Source organism: Amblyomma mixtum, chromosome 1 (assembly GCF_055824585.1).
Source record: "Amblyomma mixtum isolate Tamu chromosome 1, ASM5582458v1, whole genome shotgun sequence".
Lineage (NCBI taxonomy): Eukaryota > Metazoa > Arthropoda > Arachnida > Ixodida > Ixodidae > Amblyomma > Amblyomma mixtum.
In genome coordinates, this window is record NC_143012.1 from 6,819,340 (window position 1) to 6,831,350 (window position 12,011).

The window sequence follows — 12,011 nt, forward strand, 5'->3', positions numbered from 1 at the left end:
GACCGTGTTTTTATTACCGTCGCTATTATTTTCTGCTCCATCTATGAGCGCTCACACTAACGCACATAAGCCGCTGGCTTTTCTGGTCATGGGACTAGTTCTGCTGTCGCATTAAAATCAACTTGCTAAGAACACGTCTGAGTATCTGGAGCAATTCCTGTAAAAGGACACGGCTCGGGGTAGTTTATTTATGGGGCAAATGCAGGCATGACAAGGAACTGAAGTCTCTCAATTACAATATAAAATAGTTTGGAGACGGGGCCGATATTATTCAATGGGTATGGGTGGTCACATCGAGGATCTGGATGATGCACAGATTGCAAAGAGAAGGTAATGCTAGACTTCTGTGATTAGAGCAACTTAGTTATTGTTAATAGCTTAAATAAATGCGAGAGACAAATCAGGTGGGAATTGCGGAACAGGCGGGCGACCCTTGACTATTTCGTAATGTCGTAGGGAATCTGCAGGCCGTTTGAACTAAGGGTTAAAAACAAGTGGTGCACCGGAGCTGGCCGAAACCGATGTCATATTGCTTCCCGTCGTGTGGTGATCCTCAGAGTATTTTCAAATTCCATTTAATTCGATGAATTATGAAAATTTTTAATATTCCTTTTCCAGCATTTAAAGATGGCCGGCATGGGCGCTCACCGCCTCGAAGTGAGCGGCCGACGCCGCTCTCAGCATCTTAATGTGCGTCGTCAGCACATTCTTCCTGAAGATGGAAAGCGCGCGCCGTGATCTGCGATAAGTGATAGGCAGGCCGTCGACCGCCGCCATGTATTTCAGTGCAGCCTCCTTTTTTTTATATATGTTTTTCATTGTACAGTCCGTCGAACGAGTGGTGGCGGCTTTCTTGGGGCACGGTCAGCGCCCACGTTTCGTTCATTCGAGACACGGCTGGGTGCTCTGAAACGTAGTAGAGTACGCGGGAAGTCACGTGGTTTTTTCCATATTTTGCGCGATTTCTTTAAGCGCCGCGAAAAAGGACCTTGTGGGAAGTACGTTGCAACGAAAAACGGGACCAGTTCTTTCTCAACCCCCTATACAAACTTAACGAAGCGGACGTGACCCTTAAGAGCATATTAAAAAAAAGGAGCGCAATATTAAACGAACAAATGTGCTAATAGCAGCAGGCGTTGAGGAAACAATAGAGAAACGCCCTAGGAGAAGTGGGATTATAACAGGGGGAGGAAAGCGTAAGCCACTTCCGTCCCGGCTGATTAGAGAAATCTCCGCTGAAGCCTTTACTCCGTACACCATGCGTTGGGAACGTATGAAGCAGGAATTGATGCTGACGTCTGTAGTGAAGAACAAGATCTAACCACAAGAAGGTTCTGAAAGGAGGAACAGTGTCTCTCTCTCTATCCCTTCTGAATTTCTTACCCGCGCAGCCACCCGGCCATTTTGAACCGGCACGCATCTTTAGCGCGCTTCGCGAACTCCGACAGTCGTGCTTATCTCGTGCGCTGTTGCCTGCCTTGCGGCGCTGGTCACATATACTTTGGCGTCGTATTCCTTCATGGGTTAGTGATGTCGGTGCTGCGACAACTACGGTGCTGTTTGGTTTCGTGCTCGTGACCTTCTAGCGAAGAGTGTAGCCAGATCTGCATGCACGGATACGACGGGAACCGCTACCTGCACTCGCTTTCTCGGGAGCCACTGATCATTTCGGCGCCGTGGATCATGAACAATGATTTAGTCATTTCTGCTGATGAATCATTAATCGAATTTGGTCCGCAATAGTCGGCACATCTTGGGAACCGATTATGCAACTGCATGTTAACTGAATTTTATTGGTGACGCATATATCAGCGTGGACAGTGAAGGCCTTTGCGTGATAAGTTTGCTTTCACGCGTTTGCATAAAGAGTAAACATTTTTATTTATTCATTTATTCATAGCGCTCCACAGGCTCAAAGAACGGAGTATTGTGTGACGGGGGGATTAATTTGATAGGGGTAATGACAGCAGCATGAGTAACACGTTTATGCAAAACTTATTCACTCTTAGTACCGGTCACTGAAAAGTAGGAACTCCATTAGACAGTGTTTAATGACACGTTAGTACCTTGAAAAAATTACCATTATTTCGGCCCTAAAATGAGCTGGATCATGAATATTCATGATGTGTTCCGGAAGGCCATTTCGTTTCGTTTTATTACCTTAAACACCCCTTTCGGGGTATTACATAAGGGGAGGGTTACATATCATAGGAACACTCGTCGCAAACGTCGATGTGCAGGTGATGGCAGCAATGACTTGGGGAAGGCCGTTCCAGATGATAGCTGTTGGGGGAAAAAATGAGCCAGCAAAAGTAGCGGTTCTAGTGAGCGGACGAGCAACATAAAATGGATGCATAGTGCGGTGGGATATGCGTGAAGGTGGAGCTAAGTGCAGGGGATGATTAAGCGAACTGTGAAATATCTTATGGAGAAGGCAAAGGCTAGCTATATGACGAGTGCTTAGGTTCAGGAGTTCGGACTGAAGTTTTAATGCTGTTACACTGGTACTTAAAGAGTAATCGGAGTGAATGAATTTTACAGCGTGATTTTGCAAAGCCTGAAGGGCGTTAGCAAGATAAGTTTGACGCGGATGCCAGATAGGAGATGCATATTCCAGCCTAGACTGGATGGGCGACTTATAGGCGAGTAGTTTTACGTGCGGTGGAGCATGACGTAGGTGACGTTTCAGAAATCCAAGAGATCGGTTTGCTGATGATAAGACGTTATAACGTTATATTTCTGAAACGTCACCTACGTCATGCTCCACCGCACGTAAAACTACTCGCCTATAAGTCGCCCATTCAGTCTAGGCTGGAATATGCATCTCCTATCTGGCATCCGCATCAAACTATAGCTATATGAGTGCGCCAGGAAAGGTCACTACTTAAGGTTAGGCCAAAGTATTTATGGAATTGTACAAGTTCGATAGCAGAATTGAGGAGAGTACTGTTAAAAACGAGGGGCTGTTGGCGGCGATGGAAGGAGCCAAGTTTGTATTTGTTAGCATTTAGCTTCATGAGCCATTGTAGCACCAGCGATGAACGTGATTAAGATCATTTTTGAAGAGCTGCTTGATGGAATATGTTGGTTATCGTGCGATAGATGACGCAGTCGTCAGCAAACATGCGCACGTTACATGCGTTAGATGCGCACGTTGCATGCGTTACATGCGTTAGATGCGTTGGTGAATCGTTAATATAGATTAGAAACAGCAGTGGATCAAAGACAGAGCCTTGTGGGATATCTTATGTTACTGCGAGAGAGGTAGGGTTTTTGGCTGTTAACAGAAGCAAACTGAGAACGGTTTGTTAGAAACTCCTTGATCCAAGCAAGAATATTAGAATGCAAATTTAGCTGTTATAGCTTTAGTAGCAAACGTGCGTGAGGTACGGTGTCAGTCTTTTGCAGAATCTAAGAAAATGGCATCAGTTTGGATATTACGATCACTATTAGTATGCAGATCATTAACGAAAAGTGCGAGCTGGGTTTCGCAAGAAAAGCCCGTGCGGAAGCCATGCTGTGAAGGATAAGCTTGTTACTATCAAGATGGTTCTTAATTTGGGAGTAAATGACATGTTCCATGATTTTACAGAGGACACTGTTTAGAGAAATGGGGCGATAATTAAGGGGAGATTGCTTGTCACCTGATTTGTGCACTATGACGACCTCCCGCACTTTCCAGTCATCCGGTAGGCTTCCTGTAGCAAGCAATTGTGTGAACAACAATGACAGGTATTCAACAGTGATGCACTTAGTGTTTTTTAACAGTTTAGAATTGATTTCATCAATGCCAGCCGATGACGAGAGCTTCATATTTGCTATTGTAGACAAAATAGCATCATAAGAGAAGACAGAAGCTAACAGCCACAGAAACCAAGGGGAACAGGGGATTTTTTTTAAAGTTATTTGTGGTGTTGATCAATTTAGAATATTACTGAATATGTTATCGTTTTAAAGATAACTGATTAGAAAAGCAGAAGAAAAAATAGCCACCTGCCGCCGGTGGGATCCGAACCCACGACCTCCGAATTACGCGTCCGGTGCTCTACCTCTGAGCTACGGCGACGGCTGTCAATTCTTCTGCTTTCGGGGGTATTTAGAAGGACAGGGAAGAGAAGGACAGACAGTGTAAAGGTGGAAGTACAGTAGTAGGCGGTGATGGTGGTAAGGCGCCAGCTTCGTCAGTAGAAACAGGGGAAAACGAAACGTTAAAAATTTCTGCACATTGAGCGCCACTGACCTCCTCTCCCACTGTGTCGGTAAGGGTAATAGCATTGGTGTGTGACGGGTTTATTATTTTCTAGAATTTTTTGGGGTCATTCTAAAGGATTTGGGGCAATTCAAGATTAAAGAATGATTGTTTAGCGTCTCGAATAACAGTATAGTAGGCGTCCTCGGGTGCGTAACGTTTGTTCTAAGCGCAGGTGCTTTGGCTTATTTTGCTGCTCAAAAAAGGCGCTTTTTCTTTCTTTCTGACCGCGTTAATCTGTTTGTGAATCACGGCTTCTGGTGACTGGCACGGATGGTCATCTCAAGTATATATTTGTTAGCTCGGTGAACCTGTTGGTAAATGTAAACCAGTTATCATTAATAGGACGACTGTGTAGTCCAGACCGAAACTCCGGCAGAAAATATTCCAACTCATTGTTGATTGCATCATAATTGCCTCGATCGTACAGTCTGACAATTTTGTTATGCATCTGGCGCAGCTCAGGAACAAACTGAAAGACGGAATGAATATCTTCGTGGTCACTAATTTCGCATATGTTGGTTACAAATGATTAACTTCCGGGATTAGAAGTTACTACCAGATCTAAAATGTTTGAGGCACCATGGGCTACATGTGTTGGCTGGGACACTAATTGATGTTGGTTAAAATATGAGAAAACGTCCAAACATTCTCTAGATTCGGAAGCCTTCGTCAAGGATGTTTCGTTCTCCCAGCAGATGTCGGGGTAATTGAAGTTTTCGAAAAGAAGAATTTCGGCATTGACGTATTTGGACTTGAGATGGATCAATATGCTATGAAGCTCGCGAGGAAGCTGTGGATTACGTTTTGAAGGTGTGTAACATACGCCTAGTAAGACGGTTTTCGGTACGGCGCGACACATAAGCGATAGTATTTCCAGTCCTGAATTGATATTAATACGGGAGCATGATAACTGTTGAATGACCGCAATAAGGACGCCTCCGCCTCGTGTACTTGTACTGTCATTGCGAAATGCATTAAAATTTGGTAGGTCCAGGAAAACTTCACTGTCGGTGACGTCATCCGTAGGCCACGTAAGACTTGACAAGGAGACATGTTTCGGAAGAAAGCTACGTGTGTTAGTATAGATCACTGAAAAAGAAAGATTTGATCGGTGGCAGCTTGCGGCGGTTAACGAACAATTGAGTGATTTCGCGATTGTTATGTTAATGAATGTTACGTGAGTTCCAGTGAGTAAATGATAGCCTGCGGCAGGGCAGATTAATTAAATCTAACGGTTCTACCAGAAATGCGTTGGAAGCTTAGAGGGTTGTTTAAACAACGTGACGTGCGGTTTGGTTGTACAAGAGGCAGCGTTGAAGAGTAGGCACTGTAAACTTTTCTGTGAAATAGGCACATTAAGGCGATTAATCTCCGTGATTGCAATGAAGAGAGAGAGAGATCGATGATTTGATGCTTGCTATGCTCAAGTGAAGGTTGTCATTTCTGGAAATGAAACGTGCAGCTCGATTCTGAACCGAGTCACGAGAATTAATTCAATAAGCCTGATGAGGCGACCAGATGGGAGATGTGTATTCGAGTTGTGGACGAACAAATGTTTGATAGGCGAGCTTATGGGTAGTGGCAGAAGTTTCAATATTTTTCTGATATCCTAATGTGCGTGATGCTTTAGCTGTTACTTTCTGTACGTGAATGGAACAAAAGAGGTTACTCGAAAAATGTATGCAGTGGTATTTGTATGAACTCGCGTCGGGCACTGAAGTATTATTCAATAAGTAACTTGTTGTAGCTACAAGGGTTAGAGATGAAACTAGAGAAAGCGGAGTATGCTTCAAACTTTCTTTTTCAAGCAAGACGAATAGATTAAACAGTCATTACCTGGACTAATGTAGGCGAATGATATAGTGCTAATGGCTGATAACAAGGAAGATTTGCAGAAGTTGATAGACATCTGCGAAACAGAGGGAGATAGATTGGGTTGCAAGTTCAGTAAGAAAAGATCTGCAGTCATGACATTTAATGATGAGGGCGGCGAGCATGGAATACAGGAGATCACGTTAGAGGCAGTGAATAAGTACAAGTATCTTGGGGTGTAAATAAATAACGGTGCTGAGTATCTGACAGAGCATGAAAAGAATGTAATGAATAAGGCTAGTAGGAATGCGGCTGTCGTGAAAAATAGGGCATTAGGAATTACGATAGGTACGAAGTCGTAAGAGGGATGCCGAAAAGGGTGATGGTTCCTAGTTTGAATTTCGGCCATGTGGTCCTGTATATGAAACCAGATGTTCAAGCAAGGTTAGAAATCAATCAACGCGGTGTAGGTAGGCTTGCTCTGGGAGCACATAGCAATACACCAAATCAGGGGGTACAGGGTGATATGGGATGGGCGTCGCTCGAGAGCAGAGAAGCTAGAAGTAAGTTAGAATTGGAGGAGCGATTGAGAGAAACGGCGGAAAAGCAGGGCTTTAGGAAAGTTTTCCGTTACTTGTACATGAGGAATGTGGATAAAAAATAGCGAAAGTTAACTAGAAAACTGACAGGCAAATATCTGTAAAGCAGCTGGGGGAAAATCAGAAATTATCGGTTAAGAAAAAGGATAAAGAAACAGGGGATGTGTGGAAGAAAGGGATGCTGACGAAATCGGCACTGGGAACATACAAAATGTTTCAGCAGGAAATTACCAAAGAAATTATCTGCGGTAATTGTAGGGGAAGCTCTTTGTTGTTCGAGGCCAGGACGGGAGTTTTGCGGACTAAGGCGTATCGAGTCAGGTACCACGAGACAGACACGTTATGCGGCACATGTGGAGAGGAGGAAACTGCAGAACACTTTGCTGAAACTGCTGATTCTTTTCTGGAAAAGGCTTTACTCTACAGTTGAAAGTAGCGGGCTGATTTAATGTAAACATTAGGGTTTAAGGGCAGCACAGGAAAGATCTATTTTAAGCATATAGAAGTAACCAAGCGAATGTTATCTGATTGGTGAGTAAAATCAAGACAGGAGTGAAATTTCACGAGTCATGGGTAGGTGGCTTTAGCCACCGCCCGATTTAAATGGTTCATTCAGTCTTAATCATCCATCCATTCATCGGCTAGAGTTGACTTCAGTTGCTAGCTGACAGCCGTGCGGTGCGGATGCATGTATCGGAACTTTTATTTCTTTATTTATTTACAATACCCCTAAGGGCCCTCGTGCGAGGGTATTACATAGGGGGGGGGGGGGGGGATGCAAGCATGAAAATACGGCACAGGCACTTGAAACAAAATACACGTAATAATGAAGTATGAAATACAGCTAGTAATGTACACAAATAACAAAACAAACAACGCAGAATAAAATACTCAGTAAATGCACATAATGCAACAAAAATACAAAATACGAGGTCTGTTAGAAAAGTATCCGACCTTTTGCCGTTGAAAAAAAACTTGCATAACTGGAGCGTTGGAAACCTAGTCATCTTTAAAGTAGTCTACTTGGGACTCCACACACTTCTCCCAGCGGTGCTGCCATTGTGGGAAGTATTCCGAAAAGGCCCTTTTCGGAATGGAGTTTAGCTCAGCTGTCGTTGCAGCCATAATGTTCTTCCTTGTCTGAAATCGCGCTCCTTTCAATGGCCTTTTGATTTTGGGAACCAGCCAGAAATCGCAGGGGCCATATCAGGACAGTAAGGAGTCTGTTGAACTACAGGAGTCTGGTTTTTCACCAAAAAATCTGATTCGAGTGCGAGGAATGTGCAGGAGCATTGGCGCGATGGGTGCGCTAATTTCCTGTTGACCTCAGCTCCGGGTTCTTGCGCCGCACAGCATCACGTAGGCAACGGAGGACATCCCTGTAGTACACTTTGGTCATTGTTTGACCCTGTAGAGTGCGTACTCGTGGTCTGCCACACAGAGGGTTTCAAAGAAAGCAGTCAGCATCACTTTCACATTGCTGCGCAATTGGCGGGCCTTCTTAAGTCTTGGTGACGTGGAATGTTTCCACTCTGGCGACTGGGATCTGGTTTCCGGGTCGTACCTGTACACCCAAGACTCGTCACTAGTGATTATGATGTTGATGAAGTCGGGGTCACTGTTTGCGGAATCCAGCATGTCCTGTGAGACTTCAACACGAAGCTGCTTTTGCTCCACCGTGAGCAGCTTCGGCACGAATTTCGCCGCAACTCTCTCCATGGCCAAATCTTCGGTGATAATGGAATGTGCGGAGAAATTACTCATGTCCACCTCTTCCTCAATTTCTCGGATAGTCACGCGACAGTCCCGCATCACCATAGCGTTCAGTTCGGCAATGACCTGGTCATTTTGGCATGTTGATGGCCGATTGGAGCGTGGCTCGTTCTCCACCGATGTGCGGCCATCTTTAAAACAATTGTAACACTGCTTAAACTGTGTGCTGCTCATAGCATCTTCACCGAAAGCCGTCTGAATATTTCGAATGGTTTCCACTCGGCTGTCGCCAAGTTTATGGCAAAATTTGTTGCAGTAGCGCTGCTCCTTTCACTCCGCCATTTTACTTGCAATAAAAAACCGACGAGAGCACTGCACACTGACTCACTCAAACGCTGCTTCCCAGCGACTGACGCTATCGGCAGGCGGGAAAAAATTCATGCATGCGCATGAAGGTTCAAGGTCGCCTGATGCAAGCGCGCTTGTCTCATATACATCAGGTGTTCGCAAAAAAATAAATAAAGTCGGATACTTTTCTGACAGACCTCGTATGTTAGTCCATGCTTTGCTTTAACAAATGCTGAAACGATTGTAAGTTAACCTCAGTACCTATGTGTGATGGCAAGTTATTCCGGTCTATTAAGGAGCGAGCAATTAATGATTTCGCGTAAAGCGATGAACGGCATGTTATGCGTTTTATTTTGTTATCGTGGTCACGGCGAGGAAAGACTGCAGGGTGTGGCAAAAAGAAGTCGTCATGGAGGGTGGGATGGTGATAAAGTTTGTGTAGTAATGTTAGGCGAGCGAATTGGCGTCGACATGATAGCGGTTCCAACTCGGCCCGTTGTTTTAATACTGTGACACTGGTGAAGCGTGAATAACCTGAAAAGATGACGCGAACAGCACGGTTTTGCAGGGATTCAATGTTGTTTATGATGTATGCTTGTTGAGGGTCCCATATGGCAGAAGCGTACTCAACTTTAGGGCGGATTAGCATGGTGTAAGCAAGTTTTTTATGCGAAGCATATTACTAGAGCTACACTACAGCCCGTCGAGCGCAGCGGTGGAGCTACCATTGACCTTTAGCGTGACCACGTGACACCACGTGACAACATGACGTCACAGCAGAGGAGAGATGGGCTGCCGGCTCGCGCGGTCGGCCGCGGCGGTGGAGGCTCCACATCAGAGGCGCGGCGGCTGACCACGTGACAACATGACGTTACAGCAGAGGAGAGATGGGCTGCCGGCTCGCGCGGTCGGCCGCTGCGGTGGAGGCTCCACATCAGAGGCGCTGCAGCTGACCACGTGACGCTACAGCAGCGGTATAAAGCTGAGCTTGCCTCGCTCTCCGGGCACTTACGAGGCGGCCAGGTTTTGGGATGCCGCCTAGAAGCAGGGCTGATTTGAACGAGAAGCGAAAGCTTCAGCGTGCCACAGAGACCGATGAAGAGCGGGATGAACGTCAACCAAGGAAAACCATGTATTACCAAGCCTAGCCATCAATATGCTTCGCATCTGACTAGGCTTAACCTTAGCTAAGCCTCAGCCATTTTTTAAGTGTGGAGGCGCGTGTTTGAGATTACGCCTAAGAAGGCGAATTACGCGGTTTGCTGATGCTAAGATTGTGTTAATATGGTAATGGCAAGTTAAGCCAGACTGAAAGTGAACTCCTAGGTACTTGTAAATTGTAAGTTCTACTCTACCATTATTGAGTAAGTAGGCTGTAGGAATGCAAGTGTAACGGGTAGTAAACGAAATTAACTTTGTTTTAGATGCAATTAGAGACATTAGCCAGGAGGAACACCAAGCCGTTACAGCGTCAATATCAGTTTTAAGGGAATGGCGGTCGGTTTCATTAGTAATATTACGATATAGAACACAATCATCCGCGAATAACCTAATCTGAGACGATACACCCTTGGGTAGATCGTTAATAAAAATTGAAAAAAGCAGAGGGCCAAGTACACTTCCCTGGGGGACTCCAGATGTTACGGGGACAGAAGACGAGTTGAAGCCGTTGACAGAAGTGAATTGTTTTCTATTGTAGATGAATTGTTTTATCTATGCAATAACATTTGCATGGAGATTTAGGCTTGACAATTTGGTTAGGAGCCTGTGATGGGGAACGCGATCAAAAGCTTTAGAAAAGTCTAAAAATACGGAGTCAACCTGTAAGGCGGCGTCTACTGCGGAAAATATGTCGTTAGTAAATCAAGCGAGTTGGGTGTCGCATGAATAACCCCTCCGAAAACTGTGCTGATATTTGAAAATGATATCGTGCTCCTCTAGATACTTAATGACTTGAGTATGAATTATGTGCTCTAGGAGTTTACAGATGTTCCTGGTTAATGAGATAGGGTGATAGTTAAGTGGAATAGTGCGGTCTCCGGATTTGAAAATCGGTATTACTTTCGCTGTACGCCAGTCATCAGGAATTGTACCAGATGATAATGATTGTGAAAAAAGTGATGTCAATACTTGTTAGAGGTTTAGAGAGGCATTTTTAGTATTTTGTTGTTAAATCCAAGGTGATCAGAGCTAGTAGTAACTTTGAGGTTATTCAAAAAGGGCAAGAATGCCTGATTCACTAATGATAATTTCTGGCATGGAAGTGACGGAAGATGGCTGTAACATGGGTGAGGTAGTGGTGTCTTCATGGGTGAACACAGAAACGAATGCGTCGTTAAGAAGCTGTGCACACTCAGTTTCAGTGACTGGTTCACCGTCAGGATTAATTAGTACTATTTCGGGGTGGGAACTCGGATTGTTGACGCGCCAGAATCTATAAGAGTTATCGGTTAACATGGTGGACAGGTCGTGACTGAAGAAATGATGAGTTGTTTTAAGCAGTGACTGATAGTCATGATCGCAATGTCTGTACTTTGTCCATGACGATAGAAGACCTGTTCTGACTGCTTGGCGGTACAAGCGTTTTTTCTTATTATTAAGACGACGAAGGCGATTTGTGAACCACGGTGCATTTTTATAATATCTGATGGTGATGACTGGCACAAACTTGTTAACAAGATTAGTGAATGTGTCTTTAAGCGATTGCCAGTTTGTTTTGACTGAGCGAGATGGATAGTGAGCTAGGAAGTCCTCCGAAAATGATTGCAGTGCACAGTTAATCCCATCGAAATTAGCGAGGTTGTAGCAACAAATTCGCTTAGTGGATGTTTTCTTTCTATCAAATGGACGAGTGATGTACCCGGTGATGATGTCGTGATCAGATAGGCCTTTTAAATGCAAGATGTCGGAACAAACCTCAGGGTTATTTGTTAGGACGAGATCAAGAATCAAAAGAAAACATTCGACAGAATATTTGCCGTTGTGGCGGAGCGCCGGGTAGGATCAGTGACAAGTTGAACAAGCGAAATATCTAAGCAGGTATGAAGGAACATGTGGGCTTCCTGGTCACTGGGATTAACCGTAAGGTTAGACCAATCAATGTTTGGGAAGTTACAATCACCACATAAAAGGAAAATGGAGTGAGGAAAACGCACATATAAGCCACTCAATAATCTATGAAATTCGCCTGAAAATGTGGCAGTCATATCTGGCGGTCGGTAGAAGGCAGCAATAACATCAGCAACACCGATTTTGCACCGAATCCAAACACATTCAGGAAAAGTAGT

General features: G+C 44.6%; 1 pseudogene; it reads left to right on the forward strand.

The window, feature by feature from the left end:
• The first annotated feature begins 6,219 nt into the window (after positions 1-6,219).
• LOC149365370 (uncharacterized) lies at positions 6,220-7,198 on the forward strand (annotated as a pseudogene).
• Positions 7,199-12,011: the final 4,813 nt, after the last annotated feature.